The sequence below is a fragment of the Xiphophorus hellerii genome, chromosome 23 (genome assembly GCF_003331165.1).
Source record: "Xiphophorus hellerii strain 12219 chromosome 23, Xiphophorus_hellerii-4.1, whole genome shotgun sequence".
In the NCBI taxonomy this organism is placed as follows: Eukaryota; Metazoa; Chordata; class Actinopteri; order Cyprinodontiformes; family Poeciliidae; genus Xiphophorus; species Xiphophorus hellerii.
In genome coordinates this window covers 151,161-171,278 of record NC_045694.1, presented here as the reverse complement: position 1 = coordinate 171,278, position 20,118 = coordinate 151,161, and the positions used below count along the sequence as shown (strand labels likewise).

The window sequence follows — 20,118 nt, the reverse complement described above, 5'->3', positions numbered from 1 at the left end:
TCCAGATCATCCCGGCTAACCGCAGCGGAGCCTATTAGCGCCTCATGGTTCTGTCCGACAGCCGAGGAGCCGCTGCCGGGCCGCGCGGCCGGCCGGGGCCCTCAGGGGCCCACCTGCAATCCGATACCTGAGCCCCCCCTCTTCCATCGATTTCTTGTCAGGCGCAGAAAGTTTCAGGCCAAACAGAGGATGAGGAGAGATGAGCTGAGAGAAATCTTAATTAAGAGGGAGGGATTACAGCAGCGGCGGCTGGTTCCCAGGGACCCGCCGGAGGAAGAGGAGCAGGAGGAGGGAAGGCAGAGAGATGAAGGTGGAAGCACTTTCTGCTGAAACTGCAGATTAAAAAGAGTGACAGGTCTGACTAAGAGCTGCTCTGTGCTGAAGGGGGCGGGGCCAGTTCAACCGGCTTGTGGACGGTCCGTCCTCTGGACCCGGTTACCCGTCCTCCAGGTCCAAGTCCACCTCTCTGCAGCAAACAGGAAGGGCGGGACAGACCTCTGTCAGTCTCGGACCTTATTTAGAAATGGGACCATTGCACTCCGGAAGTGAAGGGGGCGCTATTTCCTATATTATCCAAGGTCTCCCGTTTTTATTTTCTTTTGAAATCTGTGATATATTTTCACCTTTAGGAAGGATTTTCACTCCCAGCATTTATTTGAACTTTTCTCTTTTATTTACTTCAGTGCAGCTCACAGTTTTTAACAGATTCTGTAGCTTTCTGTGAACTTCTAAATCTGCTCCTTAGTGGCATCTTTTCGGGCCTGATACTGCCTCTAGTGGCGTGGGGTGGTAACACAGCTAATATAATTACAGTATTAAATCAGAATAGCACAACATCCTTATAATTTACTATTAATTCTGGCATTACTGGCACCGTAAAAGATAAATCCCCTCACTAAAGAACATACCTTTTCATTTTCTTAAGGAAGTAGAGCTAATTAAATGACATAAACAAAACCTGAAAGTGATTCCAGTTTCACTCGATGGCCAACCTGTTGAAACTGTGGTAAATTTTAAATTCCTTGTCATTCCTGGACAGTCAGCTCAGTTTTGCTGAAAACACTGGCTATATCTTTAAGAACTATTCTCAGAGACTCTGTCTTTTTAGACCCAGTGATCTTTGGGTTACCCAACCAGACGTTGTGTACAACCAGTTAGGTAGAGGTTGTTGAGTTAAAATGTTAAAACTTTACGTTCTAACTAGAGTTTTAACTCAACTCAACTTTTAACTGTGGACTGTTTTAACTTTTCATCTCCTTTGGTCACATGAGCTGCAGACTAACAGACAATATTTTCAGAAAACTTTCAATGGCAGGTAAAATAGTAGGTAATAGTTTGAGCTCATGAAGGCCTTATTGTTTTCCTCTGGTAACTAAGAACATCGATTAGAAGTCATTTATTGACAGAGCAATAATTATTCTTAGCCAAACTAAATGATAACATTTACCTGTAGCATGCTAAGTGTTTTACTTGATGCACAAAGTGTTGATATTGTGATTCTATGAAAGAGTTTTATTTTATCGTTTTAGAGTCAAAGAAAAATTTCCACCTTGGAAGACTAAATAGTTTAACCAGATTTTTTCCTAAATATAAAACTCTACCAACAAAAAGTCTCAGAATAATATACATGGCACCGTAAAAATAAAAATGTAAATTATTGCTTGTATCTGTTTAACAATCCTGGTTATTCTTCTGTGAACCTAATTCATTTGTTTGTTATTGACTTTTGCTCAATTAAATTTCTTATGTATATATTGTAAATGGTATTTTTATTATAGTTGATCATGTTGTTTTTTTTAAATATTATGTTTATTAGGTATTTTTGAACATTTATACAAAAAGAGAAAAGGAAAGAACAATAACAGGACAAAACTTATACAGCACTGATACAGAAAATAAAACTGGAGGCATGGACATAAATTACAGCAATCGTATGAGAAACGTAACCAATTTATAGATAAACTTAAACATATACATCATTCGGATTCACATTACTGGTTTTTTAATTTTGAAATTTTGAAGTATTCAAGAATACGTTCCCATCTTTTTTTAAAAGCATAGAATTTCCCATTCAGACAGTATCTCAATCTTTCTAATACAATAACTTCAGAAAGTAAGTTTTTCCATAGTTGGATCGAAGGGGCATCACAACCAACCCATTTAAGCGTTATCGATTTTCTGGCCAACATCAATAGGAATTGCACAGTCTCTTTGTGAATATCCAGGTGACTGGGTATGAACCCAAGGAGACACAGGACCGGACTAGGGAGAAATGTTTGTTTCCTATAGCGGAGCTGATTTCTCCATATACTCCTCGCCAGAATGACTCTATATTACTCTCCCATAAACAGTGAATTCTAGTCCCTGTGATTACTTTACATTTGGGACAATTAGGATAACTTCCTGGTGTGTACTTGTTATATATATATGGAGATATACAGGGGTTGGACAATGAAACTGAAACACCTGGTTTTAGACCACAATAACTTATTAGTATGGTGTAGGGCCTCCTTTTGCGGCCAATACAGCGTCAATTCGTCTTGGGAATGACATATACAAGTCCTGCACAGTGGTCAGAGGGATTTTAAGCCATTCTTCTTGCAGGATAGTGGCCAGGTCACGACGTGATGCTGGTGGAGGAAAATGTTTCCTGACTCGCTCCTCCAAAACACCCCAAAGTGGCTCAATAATATTTAGATCTGGTGACTGTGCAGGCCATGGGAGATGTTCAACTTCACTTTCATGTTCATCAAACCAATCTTTCACCAGTCTTGCTGTGTGTATTGGTGCATTGTCATCCTGATACACGTCACCGCCTTCAGGATACAATGTTTGAACCAGAATGGTTCGGTAGTCCTTGGCAGTGACGCGCCCATCTAGCACAAGTATGGGGCCAAGGGAATGCCATGATATGGCAGCCCAAACCATCACTGATCCACCCTCATGCTTCACTCTGGGCATGCAACAGTCTGGGTGGTACGCTTCTTTGGGGCTTCTCCACACCGTAACTCTCCCGGATGTGGGGAAAACAGTAAAGGTGGACTCATCAGAGAACAATACATGTTTCATATTGTCCACAGCCCAAGATTTGCGCTCCTTGCACCATTGAAACCGACGTTTGGCATTGGCACGAGTGACCAAAGGTTTGGCTATAGCAGCCCGGCCGTGTACATTGACCCTGTGGAGCTCCCGACGGACAGTTTTGGTGGAAACAGGAGAGTTGAGGTGCACATTTAATTCTGCCGTGATTTGGGCAGCCGTGGTTTTATGTTTTTTGGATACAATCCGGGTTAGCACCCGAACATCCCTTTCAGACAGCTTCCTCTTGCGTCCACAGTTAATCCTGTTGGATGTGGTTCGTCCTTCTTGGTGGTATGCTGACATTACCCTGGATACCGTGGCTCTTGATACATCACAAAGACTTGCTGTCTTGGTCACAGATGCGCCAGCAAGACGTGCACCAACAATTTGTCCTCTTTTGAACTCTGGTATGTCACCCATAATGTTGTGTGTGTAACCAGGATAATTTTTCTATACTAGATTTAGTTATTTTATTTTTTATTTTGTTAGATTTAATTTATTTTTATTTAAAAGTTTAATTAAAATCCCCCTTTCTTTAATCTATTTAACACCAACCAGGCGAGAACAACATTGTTCTCGCGCGGGTTTGACGTCATGTGACAGCTGCACGTCAGCGTCCTAAATTGACAGCTACGGCTTATATGGCTGCTAATCGCACCTTAGGTAGGAAACGCTGTCGGACCCTGACGTACAGGTAGGCTTCTGCTCTGTTCCCAAAGCGGTTTTCAGATATCTATTGTATATCCTTCAATCGTGTACCTCTGTTAACTTGCAGACGGGTGATTAATCAACCGAACGTTGTAAAGATCACGGTTGGTCAAGAGGGAACTGGTGAGTGTTTGCTCGGGAGCTAGCATGCTAGCACTAGTCTCCCCAGCCTGTTGTAATTATACACCGATCTAAAGCACATTCAAATTGAAATGCTTACCGAAATTATTGTTGTGTAAAAATACTGTTTTGCATAAGTTGCATTTAATTATTATGTAAACTCCTGCAATTATAAGAAACACATGTACATGTAAATTGATTATTTAGGCCTGTTTACACAGGCCAGGTGTATTTCAGATCCCCCACTCAAGGAGTGGCTGAAGGGTCTGGAATACAGCAAGGATTGTCTGGCTTCATGCTGACCAGACTGGCGAGCTAACCGGAAATACAACACCTATTATCTGAGGAAACTCTTCCGAACTGGTTGGAGATTCAGCCCAACAAGTCTTCACTGAAGGAACTGGATTATTATTATTATTTTGTTTTTTCTCTTTTCATCATCAACAAAGACTGGTTGACTGCCTTGGTATAAGGAACTCTTTTGGACTCTAAACTGTGGACTAACTTGTATATATTGTAAATATTAATATAACTCACCAATTTTTGCACCACCTAGCTGTCTCTGTGTTTTTACAAATTGCCACCTCCTCCAGCAGACAAATCTAGTTTTTAAGGGATCACTTGGATTGATTTTAATTTGGATTATTTCAAATCCTACCAATCCTAGAATGCAACACAGGTTACATGTGCATTGCAATATTTTGAGCAAAACTGGGCTCTTACCCTGCTAATTGGACCTTCACACTCTGCTCTTATTGGTTCAATGTGCAATTAATGAAGATTGGCCACCAGGCTGGTCCAATTTAGCCATGAAACCTCCCACACTAAAATGAGAGGTATTTCAGTTTCATTGTCCAACCCCTGTATATACATTATGTAAAATATTATATTGCATTTCTTTATAATGGTTACATACTGAGATTCTGGAAGGCAGAGTCAAAATATCTTCCCATGCTTCTGAATCAATTGTGCTTTTCAGAGTTATGTTCCAGGTTGATCTTAAATTCTCCATATTATCTTTCCTTAGGGCTTATAATTCCGTATAAAATCTTGACACAAAACTCCCATGTTTATGACAATCAAGAGTAGTTTTTTCAAGTAAATAATAATCCCTTGGGAGCTCTAGTGAGTCCATTTTTGCCTTAACATAATGCCTTAGCTGACGATATTTATAAACGTCCCTGGAGACTAGGCCTGTCGCGATAAACGATAAATCAATTAATCGTACGATAAATTAAAACTATCGATGTCATTTCAATTATCAGCATTATCGTCTCTTCCGGCCTTTTTCTCTTTCTGTTGATGACACTGAACGAAAAAAGGCTCAACTCCGGTTCTCTCCACTGACTCCTCCCTTCCTCATTTCCTTAGTGTAAAGCCCAGCGCACACCGATTGTCGGCCCATTTTCAAAACCTGACAGACCAAACATTAGCCGACAGAAATCCTAGGTATAACGGTTCCGGACCGGGTTCGGTCCTGCCGTGTTGTGTCCAACAATGGGCACAAAATAATGGCTACAAGTTCAGTGAACTAATTTTAAAACCAGGCATTAATCAATGCTTTACTACAATCTACCTGCAATGCATGTGGCTAGTGTCAGCGTAAAGTCCTGACTGAATGAAAATCATTAGAACCTATTTACGTCACGTTAACGAAGAACAGCTGAAAAGTTACCGGGTTTATCAACTGCGGTAGCAATTTCGCTCCAACTCCTCCTCTTGTCATTTCTATATTCTTTGCATGTTGAATAAACATTAATGTTGTTTCCACATATCATCTCCGATGTCCGCTGGACTTTGGGTTGCGCCGTGTCAGCTGTTTGGGATTCCCCTCCGTAATTTCCCTTCAGAAAGCGCGGAGGAGAATCCGCGCTTTCTGATTGGCTGCCTGTCACATTCAACAGGAAGCGTTAAGATCCCAGTCGGGGAAAAATCCTGATTTAGATCGGAGCGGCAACGACGATCTACCGTAACACACCACACAATCTTAGAAAGACCAACGATCTAAGATTGTTGTAAGGGGAAAAATAGGAGCAAAAAATCATGTAGTGTGAATTATTGCATCAGGTAGTCGATGTGCCCATCTTCTCTATTTAAATCTAATTACTGAAGGGCAACATAATATACAGACTTCATAATCTTTTGGTTGAATGCAGTATTTATTTCCACTTTGGCTTTATGTTGTTTAGTTTTTTTCAAGTAAAGTTTTTTGTAATAGAGACTGAGAATCCATTTTATTTTTGTTTTTGTTTATTAGCTCAAGTGTTTAGTGTTCTTTTGAAAATAAAGTGTATCTATCTTTGGCAGGAAATCACCTGCATTATTACGTAATTTCCATTAAATCAGTGTTAAAAGGTCTTCAAACAATATTATTGTTTATCGCAGTAATTTTTGAGACAATTAATTGTTCAGCAAAATTTGATATCGTGACAGGCCTACTGGAGACGATGTCATATTGTGTTCTTAAGTCCTCAAATGTCTTGAATTTTCCATTATTCCATAGATCATGTATCCTGGTAACAAAAACAGCATAGACACTGGATAAATTAACTTAGGGAGAATTATCATCTTAATAAGGTTAACTCTCCCCAGAAAGGATATGGGGAGCTTCTTCCATCTCACCAACTTATCCTTAATATGAATAATCATAGGATTGATGTTTTCAGAGTACAGCTGGCTAGTTCTAGGTGTAATGTTTATTCCTAGATATTTTAATCCTGTAGTAACCCATCGAAATGGCTTCAAGAATGCTGGTTCTCCCTGGTCAGAGGCATTTAAAGACATTATTTCTGATTTTCCGTAATTTACCTTAAACCCAGATATCTTACCAAATTTGTTGACACAGTCAATTACAGCCAGGATAGATTTCACAGGGTCTGTCAAAGTTAACAGTATATCATCAGCGTATAATAATATTTTATAAACTTTTTTTCCTATTAGTATACCTTTAATATCATTGCTTTGTCTAATTGCAATTGCCTCTATAGCCAAATAGAAAAGGAGAGAGAGGGCTTCCCTGCGCTGTCCCCCTACCGAGTCCAAAGGGTGCAGATAGGAGGCCATTTGTCAACACCGATGCCGTAGGCGTTTTATAAAAAAGTTTTACCCAATTTATACAATTTTCTCCAAGTCCAAATCTTCTTAACACTTCAAACACATACTCCAATTCGACACGGCCTTTTCAGCATCCATTGAAACAATGGTGCCTGGTATTTGTGTCTGGTTAAGGTGTTGAATGATATTGATAAGTCTTCTAGTATTATTTGATGACAGACGCTCCTTTATAAAGCCAGCTTGGTCTATATTGACTATGTTGGAGACTACATTTTCCAATCTAGTGGATAAAATCTTCATGTCTACACCAAGCAGGCTAATTGGTCGATATGACGAACATTGTTCTGGGTCTTTATCTTTTTTTGGGATTACAATAATATTTGCCATATACATGGTATCAGGTAATTTAGATTTTTCAAGTGATGTATTAAAGACTCGTTGCAATAATGAGCTAATTTTGCCTTTTAAGGTTTTAAAAAATTCAACAGGATATCCATCAGCACCTGGACATTTACCAGATTGTAGTGAAGAAATGGCCTTTTCAATTTCTAGAGTTGTTATAGGTCCTGCTAATATGTTTGCCTGTTCTGGTGAGAGTTGTGGTACATTTAATTTATCCAGCAGTTCATGTTCTAGTGCACCTTTTTTTACTTCGGAACAATACAATTTTTCATAAAACTGTTTGAAGCATTCATTTATCCATATGACGACGACCGTTTGAATTGAGGATATAAAGTTTGTGCCAGGGGATTTGTTTACTAATCTTGTCAAATATTTGTTTGGTTTGTTACCGTGTTCGAAGAACTTTTGCTGTGCAAATAATATATCCTTTTCAGCTTTCTTTGTTATTATATCAGATAGTGAGGCTGTTTTGAGTTCCCCTAGAATTTTATCTGATTTGGATAAAATATATTCCTCTTCCAGTTTTTTTATTTTGTTTTCAATTTTATTTTGTTCTGCTAATTGTTCTTTCCTCTTACGATTGGAATATGATATCATTATACCCCGAAACCTATGCCTTATAAGCATCCCATGCCAATCTGGGGTCAGTATTATTATTGTCATTGAGTTCTAAAAAGACGTCTGTCTGCTCTTCTAGCAATTTAGTAAAGTCTTCATTTAGCAGCAGCAATCTATTTAATCTCCAGGAAGCTGTGCGATCCAGTGGTCTGGGCGGCTGCATGGCCAGCCTAACAGGAGCATGGTCAGAGAGGGAAAGAGTTCCCATCTCTGTTTCTTCCACAAAGTGGACCAAATGATTCGACATACACAAATAATCGATGCGTGTCATCGTTGAATGTGGCAACGAGTGAAAGGTGAAGCTTTTTGTAAAGGGGTTGAAATGCCTCCATATGTCTATTAAATCCAGTTCCTCTAGAATATATTTTATTGCCCTAGTGTTTTTAGACTGGGCGTTTTGGGGGGGGCACCTGTCCATATGAGGGCATAAGGAGCAATTAAAGTCACCGCCGATAAGTATGTTTGGGCAATCCATCTCAGCAATTTGATTGAGGAGGACCGCAAAGAAATCCTCATTCATATTTGGGCCATATACACTGCCAAGCAAAAAACTCTCTCCATATAGAATACGTTAATCAAGATGAATCTTCCTTCTGTGTCTTTAAATGTGTCTAAAGCTGTGAAAGGGAGATTTTTATGTATTAAGATTATAACCCCCCTTTTATTTGTTGAGTATGATGAGAAATGAACTTGTCCTACCCATTCTCTTAAATATTTTTTATGTTCCTCATCCGTGAGATGAGTTTCTTGTAGAAACGCTACTTGATGTCATGTGGTACGGTGGTGAGGCAAACGCTGTAGACCCAGGTTGAAGTGAGAAATGATGGTTTTAATGAGGGAAGAACACAATCCAAAGTCCAAAATCCTGGCAGCACAGCAGAGCAGAAGGCAAAGGCTCAGCACTGGTAGCAACAGGATTTACGAATGGACAGCAGACGAAACAATGACGAGTACCCGACAATGACACAGACACACAGGTGACACTAAATACACAGGAGGTAATCAGGGAACGAGAAACACCTGGGAGTAATCGAGGGGAGACAGGACAACACGGAGACACAGAAAACTCGAAATAAACACAGATCCTGACACTTGAGTCCTGTAAACTACTTTGGATAGCCTTCCTTTTCATTGTGTTATTAGAACCTTTTACATTGCATGTGCAAACCTTAATGCTCATCTTCAGAGTATATCAGTATGTTACTTTATGCTGTCTTTTAAAAAGACACAAGTAAGATACAAAGTTAAACTGCAACATGCCTACTTCAAATTGTGTTTTGTGCTGACAAACCAACAAAAAAGTTCCAAGCAAAAACCCGAACGTTACACAGAGCTTGGACCAGAAACAGTAACCATAACAAACTACATAAAAAGATAGCAATAACCAACTTGTCATACCCCAACTCTAAGGTACAGCAGGTGGGGGAGGGGGTCCAGTGAAGAACCAAGATCAGAAAAAGGAATGAAGCACCCTGCCCTCTCTGGGTCTGAATATTAAGCCCCCTGTGGAATATAATGAAGATGTTTCGCCTCAACATACCGTTCTTATTTGTAAAACAGTATAAGCAGAACTAATTTACGTAGAATTATGAATAATGTTATTAAGGTACCTATCTTATGAGTGTTCAGTATTTACCTCACAACATAACTCAGTCTTTTATGTCCACTCGGACGTGTGGAAAGATCCATGTGAAGTCATTTATGAAGTGTCTTGATGAATTCGTTAATTTGTTTCATATCAAAAAGAGATGTGGTCGTCCCATTTTGGTTGAAGACCTTGATAACCGTACTTGACACTGGCCGAGCGCCTGAGGACTCCTGTCTCTTTCTGATGATTTCCGCAGAAACATCCTGGTAAAAGGAGACTCTGCGATCTTCTACTTGAATTATTCCTTTATTCCTTGCAGCGCTGAGAATCTTCTGTTTATCGATGTAGTTGTGGAGTCTCACCAGGACTGCCCGCGGATGGTCTCGGTCACTCGGAGTTCAGAAACTGGTTTAAGAATTGCAGCTACTTTTCTGTCCAGTATTTCTTCAATATTCTTGGTGACTCGCTCTACTACGGTGTCTTCTTTTAGAGTGTTAGCTTCTTCCACGTCAGTCAGAAAGCAGCCCTGCTCCATGTCTTCAGCCACAGCGTCATGGTCGTTTCGACTAGCTGCGGGTATGCTAGCATCAGCCCCACCTTTCCGACCTCCTTTCTTCTTTTTGCTCGATGCAGCAGGTACAAAAAAATGATCTAGAGACATGTCGAAGCTTACCCCAACTACTGCTTCAGCTCACACGGTGGACTGTTGTCTTAAATTACAGATTTACTTCGACCCAGAGAGGAGACGAAAAACGCACGACTATTCCGCAGCGTGCATCCCGTGATCCCCCGATCATGTTGTTTTCATGTCTTATTTCTTTTATTCCTCCTATAATTGATGGAGAAATATAAATATTTATAATGGATAAAAGTTTTGCTTGTCATTTAATTAGCTCTACTTCCTTAAGAAGATGGAAAAATATGTTTTAGAAGATCATTTATCTTTTACGGTTGCAATAATGCCAGAATAATAAATAATAAAGACTTTGTGGTATTCTGATTTAATACTGTAATTATATTAGCTGTTACCACCCCACGCCACTAGAGGCAGTATCAGGCCCGAAAAGATGCCACTAAGGAGCAGATTTAGAAGTTCACAGAAAGCTACAGAATCTGTTAAAAACTGTGAGCTGCACTGAAGTAAATAAAAGAGAAAAGTTCAAATAAATGCTGGGAGTGAAAATCCTTCCTAAAGGTGAAAATATATCACAGATTTCAAAAGAAAATAAAAACGGGAGACCGTGGATAATATAGGAAATAGCGCCCCCTTCACTTCCGGAGTGCAATGGTCCCATTTCTAAATAAGGTCTGAGACTGACAGAGGTCCGTCCCGCCCTTCCTGTTTGCTGCAGAGAGGTCCTTCTCTCCAGTTTCGTCTTTATTCCGACTCGTTTTGTGGCGCTGACAGAAATCCTTCCTCTCTTACCGCATTGACAGATGATAACTCCTCAGTCTCACACAGTTTAATAATTCATGAATGTTTAATGAATTTCATGCATTAATAACTTTGTTCACATCTTCATCTCCACGTTTGACAGTCGGAGGAACGTCGGCTCCTCAGTTTATTCATAAAGCTGCGTCACTTATTAATCCATCACTTCATCATCCAATTACCTTAAAACTATAAAAAGTCTCCTTTAACAGGAAGAAACCAGAACCAGAACCAGAACCGGGCTCAGTGCAATTCTGATGACCGACTTCAAGTTTGAAAAAAAAAACCCAGGAAACTTTTTACGTTTTATCTGTGAAAAGAGCTTTTAAAAAAAATGTCCTACAGTTGCATCGTTAGGACTACAGCGCAGGGCATTCTGGGTAAATACAACCAAAGCTAACGTGCTAGCCTAGCGCTAGCAGCAGAAATGGCTCCTGGTCTTCAGCCAAAGACTAAGGAGAAAAATCTGACGCCTCCATCTTGTTTCCATCTGGTGAAGAAGGAAGTTGCTCTCAGTGTCTTCAGAGGTTTTTGTGTCGTTTCCTTCAGTGGTTCTTGGTGCAGCGCCCCCACAGGCCAGGAGGGGAACAGGTTGGAGAGAGAGAGAGAACCACATGTTAAATGTTTTGGTACCAATAGAACCGGGTCAACCGGACCATCAGGAGGAAACAGCCTGTCGCATCGGATCAGCTGATTTACTGCATGGGGGTAAATTTACATCTAAATATAATGAAATGTTCATCCTGAGGAAACCAGCAGATCTTCCTGTTTTATCTTCATCGTTGTCATGGCAAGCTGTCATCATCATCATCATGGTCTGAGGCGAAGAAGGCAGGTGATGAAAACACCTGTCAGGTTGAACAGCAGCAGTGTTTATTTCCATTAGAGAAGCTGCTGAAGCTTCATCCGCGGCCCGGGAGGGGCCCGGCCCCCTGACAGGACGCATCATGTTCCAGTCCGCCCGGGTCCCAGAGTCTCCCTGAAGGCCTGGATCTGTGCAGAAAGGAAGCGCTGCCATCGTGTTTCCAACATCCGTCCTGTCAGAGCAACATTTAAGTCTGACACCAGAACCGAGCCTGGAGCCGCAGCATCGCAGCTCTGCTTTAGCTGGAGGAATCTCCCATGATCCTCCTGGGTTCTTTGGCTGACCGATCGGCTGAATGCGACGCAGCAGCTGCAGCTATGAAACCGTCAGCAGGAACGTCAGAGCGCCACCTGCAGGTCTGATGTTCCAAATCAATCAATCAATCAACTTTTATTTGTATAGCACATTTCAGCAGCAAGGCATTTCAAAGAGCTTTACATCATTACAAACACAGAAACACAAAGCAACATAGAATCAATAATCAAAACACAGCATTAAGTCAGGTTCCATCAATAAATTTGTAATTGATTACATTTCAAATACAATCCTAAACAGGTGGGTTTTCAGTTGAGATTTAAAGGAAGTCAGTGTTTCAGCTGTTTTACACTTTTCTGGAAGTTTGTTCCAAATTTGTGGTGCATAGATGCTGAAAGCTGCTTCTCCTCGTTTGGTTCTGGTTCTGGGGATGCAGAGCAGAACCAGAACCAGAACCTGAGAGGTCTGGAAGGTTGATACAACAACAGCAGGTCTTTAATGTATTGTGGTGCTAAGCCGTTCAGTGATTTATAAACTAACAACAGTATTTTAAAGTCTATTCTTTGAGCTACAGGGAGCCAGTGGAGGGACTTTAAAACTGGTGTTATGTGCTCTATCTTCCTGGTTTTAGTCAGAACGCTGCATATTCCACTGCTGCATTTTGTTCCAAATCTGGAGAAAATCGACACAAAAACTCCTCTTCGTTTTTATCGTCACTATTCAGAACTGAGCATGCTCAGATCCTCTCCAAATACTGCTGTGTGTGTGTGTGTGTGTGTGTGTGTGTGTTGATGACCTTTATTCACAGCCCAGCGTTCTCAGATGAAGTGGTCGGCTCTTCATCCTCCTCTCAACCTTTACAGTGAGGTTAATGCAAAGCCACGTCCCAAGACACACACACACACACACACACACACACACACACACACACACACACACACACACACACACACACACACACAGTATATCTTCCTATCTTCACAGGGACTTTGCATTGACTTCCATTCACTTCTGCAGCCCGACAGAACCAGAACCGACTGGGCTCTGGGCCCATCAGCAGGTTCTGATGGCCAAAGTTTGCAGTAACTCTACGAACATCGCTAATGGCCAATGCTACTAAGCTGATACTGCTGATGTGACGGCGGCCATGTTGGAACTGGTTAGCGCAGCCTACAGGTGAAAACAGTGAACTGCAACAGAAACATTAATTTCCTCTCCATCCTTATAACAAGCAGAGTGTGTGCTGCTCAGTCAGCTCTCGGGTTTCTCTTAGAGATTCTGGAGAAGATCTTAGGCTTCAAGTCTGAATCAGATGTTGGAATTTCTCTAATTTTCCTTTCAGAAGTGATGGAAGTTATTCAGGATCAAACTAAGAGCTGAAACCTGTGGAGCGGTTCTGGACAGGGTTCTGGTTTGGGTCCGGCAGGCGGTTCAGGTTCTTCCTGATGTTGACAGGAAGTTGAAGCAGGATGCGGTGACGTTTGTCTCGCTGCAGCTGATTAGCCGGTGCCGCGGCTGCAGCCCCCCCCCGGTGGACGGAGGGCGCTGCAGCGGGGGTCGGAGCCGCCTCAGACCGACAACAGGATTACAGTCATGGCCAAATGTTTTGCGAATGATTCAAATGTTAATATTTACAAAGTCTACTGCTTCAGTTTTTATAACGGCAATTTGCATATACTCCAGAATGTTATAAAGAGTGATCAGCGTAACAGCAATTAATTGCAAAGTCAATATTTGCCTAGAAAATGAACTTTATCCCCCAAAACACATTTCAACTTCATTGCAGCCCTGCCTTAAAAGGACCAGCTAACATCGTTTCAGTGATTGCTCCATTAACACAGGTGTGGGTGGTGATGAGGACGGGGCTGGAGATCAATCTGTCATGATTAAGTAAGAATGACACCACTGGACACTTTAAAAAGAGGCTGGTGCTTGGCATCATTGTTTCTCTTCTGTGAACCATGGTTACCTCGAAAGAAACACATGCAGTCATCATTGCACTGCACAAAAATGGCCTAACAGGAAAGAGAATCGCAGCTAGAAAGATTGCACCTCAGTCAACAATCTATCGCATCATCAAGAACTTCAAGGAGAGAGGTTCCATTGTTGCCAAAAAGGCTCCAGGGCCCCCAAGAAAGACCAGCAAGCGCCAGGACCGTCTCTTAAAAGTATTTCAGCTGCGGGATCGGGCTACCAGCAGTGCAGAGCTTGCTCAGGAATGGCAGCAGGCAGGTGTGAGTGCATCTGCACGCACTGTGAGGCGGAGACTCTTGGAGCAAGGCCTGGTCTCAAGGAGGGCAGCAAAGAAGCCACTTCTCTCCAGGAAAAACATCAGGGACAGACTGATATTCTGCAAAAGGTACAGGGATTGGACTGTTGAGGACTGGGGTAAAGTCATTTTCTCTGATGAATCCCCTTTCCGATTGTTTGGGACATCTGGAAAACAGCTTGTTCAGAGAAGACGAGGTGAGCGCTACCACCAGTCTTGTCTCATGCCAACTGTACAGCATCCTGAAACCATTAATGTGTGGGGTTGCTTCTCAGCCAAGGGAGTCGGCTCTCTCACAGTCTTACCTAAAAACACAGCCATGAATAAAGAATGGTACCAGAATGTCCTCCGAGAGCAACTTCTCCCAACCGTCCAAGAGCAGTTTGGTGATGAACAATGCCTTTTCCAGCATGATGGAGCACCTTGCCATAAAGCAAAGGTGATATCTAACTGGCTCAGGGAACAAAACATAGAGATTTTGGGTCCATGGCCTGGAAACTCCCCTGATCTTAATCCCATTGAAAACTTGTGGCCAATCATCAAGAGACGGGTGGACAAACGAAAACCTAGGAATTCTGACAAAATGCAAGCATTGATTGTGCAAGAATGGACTGCTATCAGTCAGGATTTGGTCCAGAAATTGATTGAGAGCATGCCAGGGAGAATTGCAGAGGTCCTGAAGAAGAGGGGTCAACACTGCAAATATTGACTTGCTGCATTAACTCATTCTAACTGTCATTAAAAGCTTTTGTTGCTCATAATATGATTGCAATTGTATTTCTGTATGTAATGACAACATCTGACATACACACATGAAAACCAGAGGGCAGCAGATCATGTGAAAATATAATATTTGTGTCATTCTCAATACTTTTGGCCATGACTGTAGAGTCGGAGCGCCGCCCTCGGGGTCTCTGGGAAAACTCTGTGCCGGGATTGACAGGCGGCGCCCGGAGAGCCGACAGTCAGACGCTCAGTGATGAAGACGAGGAGAAATGTTCATTCGAATCCGATTAATTGAGCATCGGCGGCTCAGACTCGACCTGAAGCTGGAAGGAAACGTTGATCATTTCCTGTTTGAACTGATAATGTGAGCAGAACTTCGTCCAGTCAATAAACCCGATCACGTCGTCAAGGAAACGATTCTGTCTGTTCTCTAATTAATGTGTTAATTAATTAGCTGGAAATAAAGACAGAAAGGGAGAGGAGTGGGAATAGTTTAATGTTCTGGTTCTGGTTCTCTTGAAGGAAAACTTCACGGTTTGGTTCTTTGTTTCTGAATCTTTCTGGACTCAGCAGCTTCCTGGGAAGGAGACATCACTCGGGGCTCATCGACCAATCAGAAGCTCGATTAAGTCACCATGACCGACCCGGGTCACCAAGCGGACCTCTGGGTTCACCCGACCACCAGAGCGGCGCTCTAACGCAGAAAACATCAACCAAACATTAGCATGATGGGAGCAGGACGACAAAGAGAGGCATTAACGTCACGCTAGCCAGAGCAGCTTTAGCATCATGCTAACCTAGTCAAAGTTTGGAAATAAATATGATTGGAAGCTGCAGCCTGACTTTAAATAGGCCGTCCATCCTGAAAAATCCACAAAATCAATTCAGCAAAGCAGAGTGGGTCCAGAACCTCTTATGGGTTCTCTTTGGTTTCTTTGTGATAACAGCGTCAGGTTTGATAAGAGCGAAGCGTCCTGAGGCAGAAGGTGAACCCGACCGAAAGCAGGTCAGCGTGCGCCGTCCCTTTAAATGTCTCCCCTGACGACCGAACAGAAACACTTAAAATTCATCCGAGTCCATCGTTCGCATTCAGGTCATTAGCTGCATCTCAATATGTGGGCCAGCGTTTATTAGGACCCTTTTTTATGGCTGAATGTCTGAATTATTCATTTTTTGTTGGGGGCACATCATTTATTTATTAATCAGCTTGAAATCTGGACTCAGATCAGTTTATCCTTGATTTCCATCACCTTCTCCTCCTGTCAGCTCTCCAGCTCAACATCAGCCGCTCATTATTCGTTTCATTGATTTTTTGCAAATGGCGTTTCCCCAAAATATCAGCTGCCCATTAAACTCGATGAATAATAGATACCAGAGGAGGCTGCTGGGAAACAAAGGGCCGGCCAGAAGAATCAGGAAACTTTGCAAATGTGTTCTATGTGAGATTATTCTCCCAAATCCACAAAACACACCGACCGGACAGGAGAGACAGGGGCGGCTTCACGACGTCCAGAGAGCCAGCACAAAACCAGTAAGAAACCGGAACGAAACCAGTAAAAAACCACCAGAAAACCAGTACGAAACCAGTAAGAAACCGGAACGAAACCAGTAAGAAACCGGAACGAAACCAGTAAAAAACCACCAGAAAACCAGTACGAAACCAGTAAGAAACCGGAACGAAACCAGTAAGAAACCGGAACGAAACCAGTAAGAAACCGGAACGAAACCAGTAAAAAACCACCAGAAAACCAGTACGAAACCAGTAAGAAACCGGAACGAAACCAGTAAGAAACCGGAACGAAACCAGTAAGAAACCGGAACGAAACCAGTAAAAAAACACCAGAAAACCAGTACGAAACCAGTAAGAAACCGGAATGAAACCAGTAAAAAACCACCAGAAAACCAGTACGAAACCAGTAAGAAACCGGAACGAAACCAGTAAGAAACCGGAATGAAACCAGCAAGAAACCAGTAAGCTGATGGTTCAGAACCAGCATCTTGTCGGGTCTGAAGGCGATCTTCGTCCTGATCCGGTTCTGCAGACAGAACCGTTCTGTCCTGTGAAATTGGACCTGTATCGGTCAGTTAGCGGGTCAGAACCAGCAGAACCAGCGGCTGTGGCGGTCCGTCCTCCATCGCTGAGCCAGCAGGAAGCTGTGCTGGTTTCACTGGGAGCGGCGCGAAACGGGCCGAGACATCTGGCCAGTTCTGATGCAGCCGAGAGGAAACGGTGAAGCTGCTGCCGGGCCCAGAGGGGCCAAAGGTCATCGCCAGGCCATCATCAGACCAGGAACAGCCAATCAGAGCAGGACGTTCCGATTGGCCGGCACAATGCCGCTATCACCAGGTCGCTGACCCGTCCCGCCGGTTTTACTTTAACAGGACCATTTCTACCGGTTACAGAACCTGCTGGACGGACAGAACCAGGACGAGGCACGGTGGTGAGTGGTGGTGCTGTGGGCCCGTTTTGCCCCTGATTACTATACCTTATTGTTGTTGCCGTGACAACAACAGACTGACTTCTGATGGAGGATCAGAAATGAGAACAGAACCAGGAAGGTCCATTCAGTGAAAAGCTGCAGCGACCTCCGACCTCCGGCTGATGACAGGAGTTTTCCGGGTCGTGACTCTTTCCACACCGACGACGACGAAACGGATTAGAAACAGGAAGACGGAGCGGTGGCCTGATGGAATCCCAGCATTCCTTGCTCCCCGCAGACGAGCCGGAGTTTGATCTTCACTAATTGATCCGTCCCGGATCGGCGCGCGAGTCTCGCCGCTCGCACTCGGGCCGATTTAGCTGTTCCGCCGGCTGACTTTTAATTGAGTCCACATTAAAATGTACTTATAAAATAATAACGGGCCGCCATGCCGGCTTCGCCGCGGCCGCATTAGCATATCCGCCGGCAGCCGGGGAGTTCAGAAATCAATATAGACGATTAATAAAAAACGGGCCTGAGGAATAATTAGATCCATCTGATGCGACTCGGCGAGGAAAAGGTGCAACTTTAGCACATCTCATTTAATCCGCCGCCTTTCAATTACACACCTTCAATAACGCTAATAATGAGCAAATCCACACCTGGATGAGCCGCGGCGGCGCGAGCTTCCAGACGACAGGATGTCATCAGACCTGTAGCAGGAACAGGAAACCGCCATGTTCTACTGGTTCCAATGGTTCCACCACCTCAGTTATCTAGACGGGTCAGAACCTGGGCGGACTTTGGACTCTCTGGTTCCGATCAGCTCTGCGTCCCATCAGAATCGACCCGCATCATCAGGACGGTTCCCACGGCGCTGCAGGAGGAAGAGGAGGAAGAGGAGGCTTCCTGCCGGCCCGTCTTGGCCGGTGCGGGTCCGGTGGGACCGGGCCTTGGCTGGAGGCCTAGAACCGCGTGACCCAGCTGTCAGTGGGAGAGACGGGCCAAACCAGAACTTTAATGAGATCCAAATGGACCTGCGGGCCACGCCTTTCCTGCCTCAGAGATCCAAACGGCCCAAACGGTTCCGATGGTTTTGATCCAAACACCAGACTACCAAGTTCCCTCAGGTTCTGATCCAGATCATCGAGAGAGGAGACGGCCTCCTCCAGAACCAGGACTAGAACCAGGACCAGGACCAGAACCAGAACCAGAACCAAGACTAGAACCAGAACCAGAACCAGGACTAGTTCTCACTAAAACCAGGAAGATAGAGCACATAACACCAGTTTTAAAGTCCCTCCACTGGCTCCCTGTAGCTCAAAGAATAGACTTTAAAATACTGTTGTTAGTTTATAAATCACTGAACGGCTTAGCACCACAATACATTAAAGACCTGCTGTTGTTGTATCAACCTTCCAGACCTCTCAGGTTCCGGTTCTGGTTCTGCTCTGCATCCCCAGAACCAGAACCAAACGAGGAGAAGCAGCTTTCAGCATCTATGCACCACAAATTTGGAACAAACTTCCAGAAAAGTGTAAAACAGCTGAAACACTGACTTCCTTTAAATCTCAACTGAAAACCCACCTGTTTAGGATTGTATTTGAAATGTAATCAATTACAAATTTATTGATGGAACTTGACTTAATGCTGCGTTTTGATTATTGATTCTATGTTGATTTTGTGTTTCTGTGTTTGTAATGATGTAAAGCACTTTGAAATGCCTTGCTGCTGAAATGTGCTATACAAATAAAAGTTGATTGATTGATTGATTGATTGATTGACAGAACCAGGACCAGAACCAGGACTGGAACCAGAACCAGGACCAGGACTAGAACCAGGACCAGGACCAGGACCAGAACCAGCTTGCTGTGCGGGTTCAGGGTCCTTTGGGAAGAGCTTCCCCTGCATGAAGCAGCATTCATCCGGTTCTGGTCTGGTTCTGAGGTTCTGCAGAACATCTCCAGGCCGTTCCAGAGAGAGAAGAAGCCAGAGCAGCTAATCAATTGGGAACCGCCTGAGGTCAGAGGTCAAGAACCAAACTGGAACCAAACAGATTCTGAAAGATAAAAGCAACACTGTTCCAGAGCACTGGGTCCTTCATCGCCCCACCTGGACGAAGCCCCTCCCATCAGACCAGCAGAAACAGCTCCTACAGTGAAGCTCGGCGGTAGAGTAGTGATGCTGTGGGCCTGTGTGTTCCTGGGTCTCCTGTTTAGTTTCATATGTCCAGCTGAAGGTCAGAGGTCAGAGCTGAGCCTCGGCCAGCGGAGAGTGGCCCAGTGTTCCCACCTGGCCACTGGGACCTTTTATCTCAGGTGGACTTCCTGTATGAGGTGACCCCCCGAGGAGAGGAGGCAGGTGTGCGGGGCTACAACAGCTAGCATGCTGCAGGTAACCCGGTTGCCCTGGTGACTCCGGCAGCGCCGCGCTAACTGTTGATGGTCTCCAATGTTCTGAGCTAATTGAGAGGAAAAGAGGAACATAATTCATGAACATTTGGGTCCTAATTACACGACGAAGGCAGCAGGAGGCTGCGGGCCGGACCGCTGATCAGCAGCCAGAGAGCCAGCTGAAATA

At 43.5% G+C, this 20,118-nt stretch overlaps 1 protein-coding gene and 2 long non-coding RNA genes across 4 annotated transcripts in view; 2 read left to right on the top strand and 1 right to left on the bottom strand.

The window, feature by feature from the left end:
- LOC116714596 (alpha-1,3-mannosyl-glycoprotein 4-beta-N-acetylglucosaminyltransferase B) overlaps positions 1 to 20,118 on the bottom strand; it is a 776,799-nt gene that overhangs the window by 650,288 nt on the left and 106,393 nt on the right. The window lies entirely within an intron of this gene.
- Positions 915 to 1,664, top strand: LOC116714628 (uncharacterized). The gene is made up of 2 exons (XR_004338097.1): positions 915 to 1,124; positions 1,159 to 1,664. It is a non-coding gene; the product is annotated as an uncharacterized LOC116714628 (long non-coding RNA).
- On the top strand, positions 3,539 to 17,797 carry LOC116714618 (uncharacterized). Of its 2 annotated transcripts, XR_004338088.1 has the most exons (4): positions 3,539 to 3,775; positions 3,857 to 3,912; positions 4,131 to 4,375; positions 17,786 to 17,797. It is a non-coding gene; the product is annotated as an uncharacterized LOC116714618 (long non-coding RNA). The 2 variants fall into 2 exon arrangements; XR_004338087.1 differs by lacking the exon at positions 17,786 to 17,797 and having other exon boundaries at positions 3,551 to 3,775; positions 4,131 to 4,460.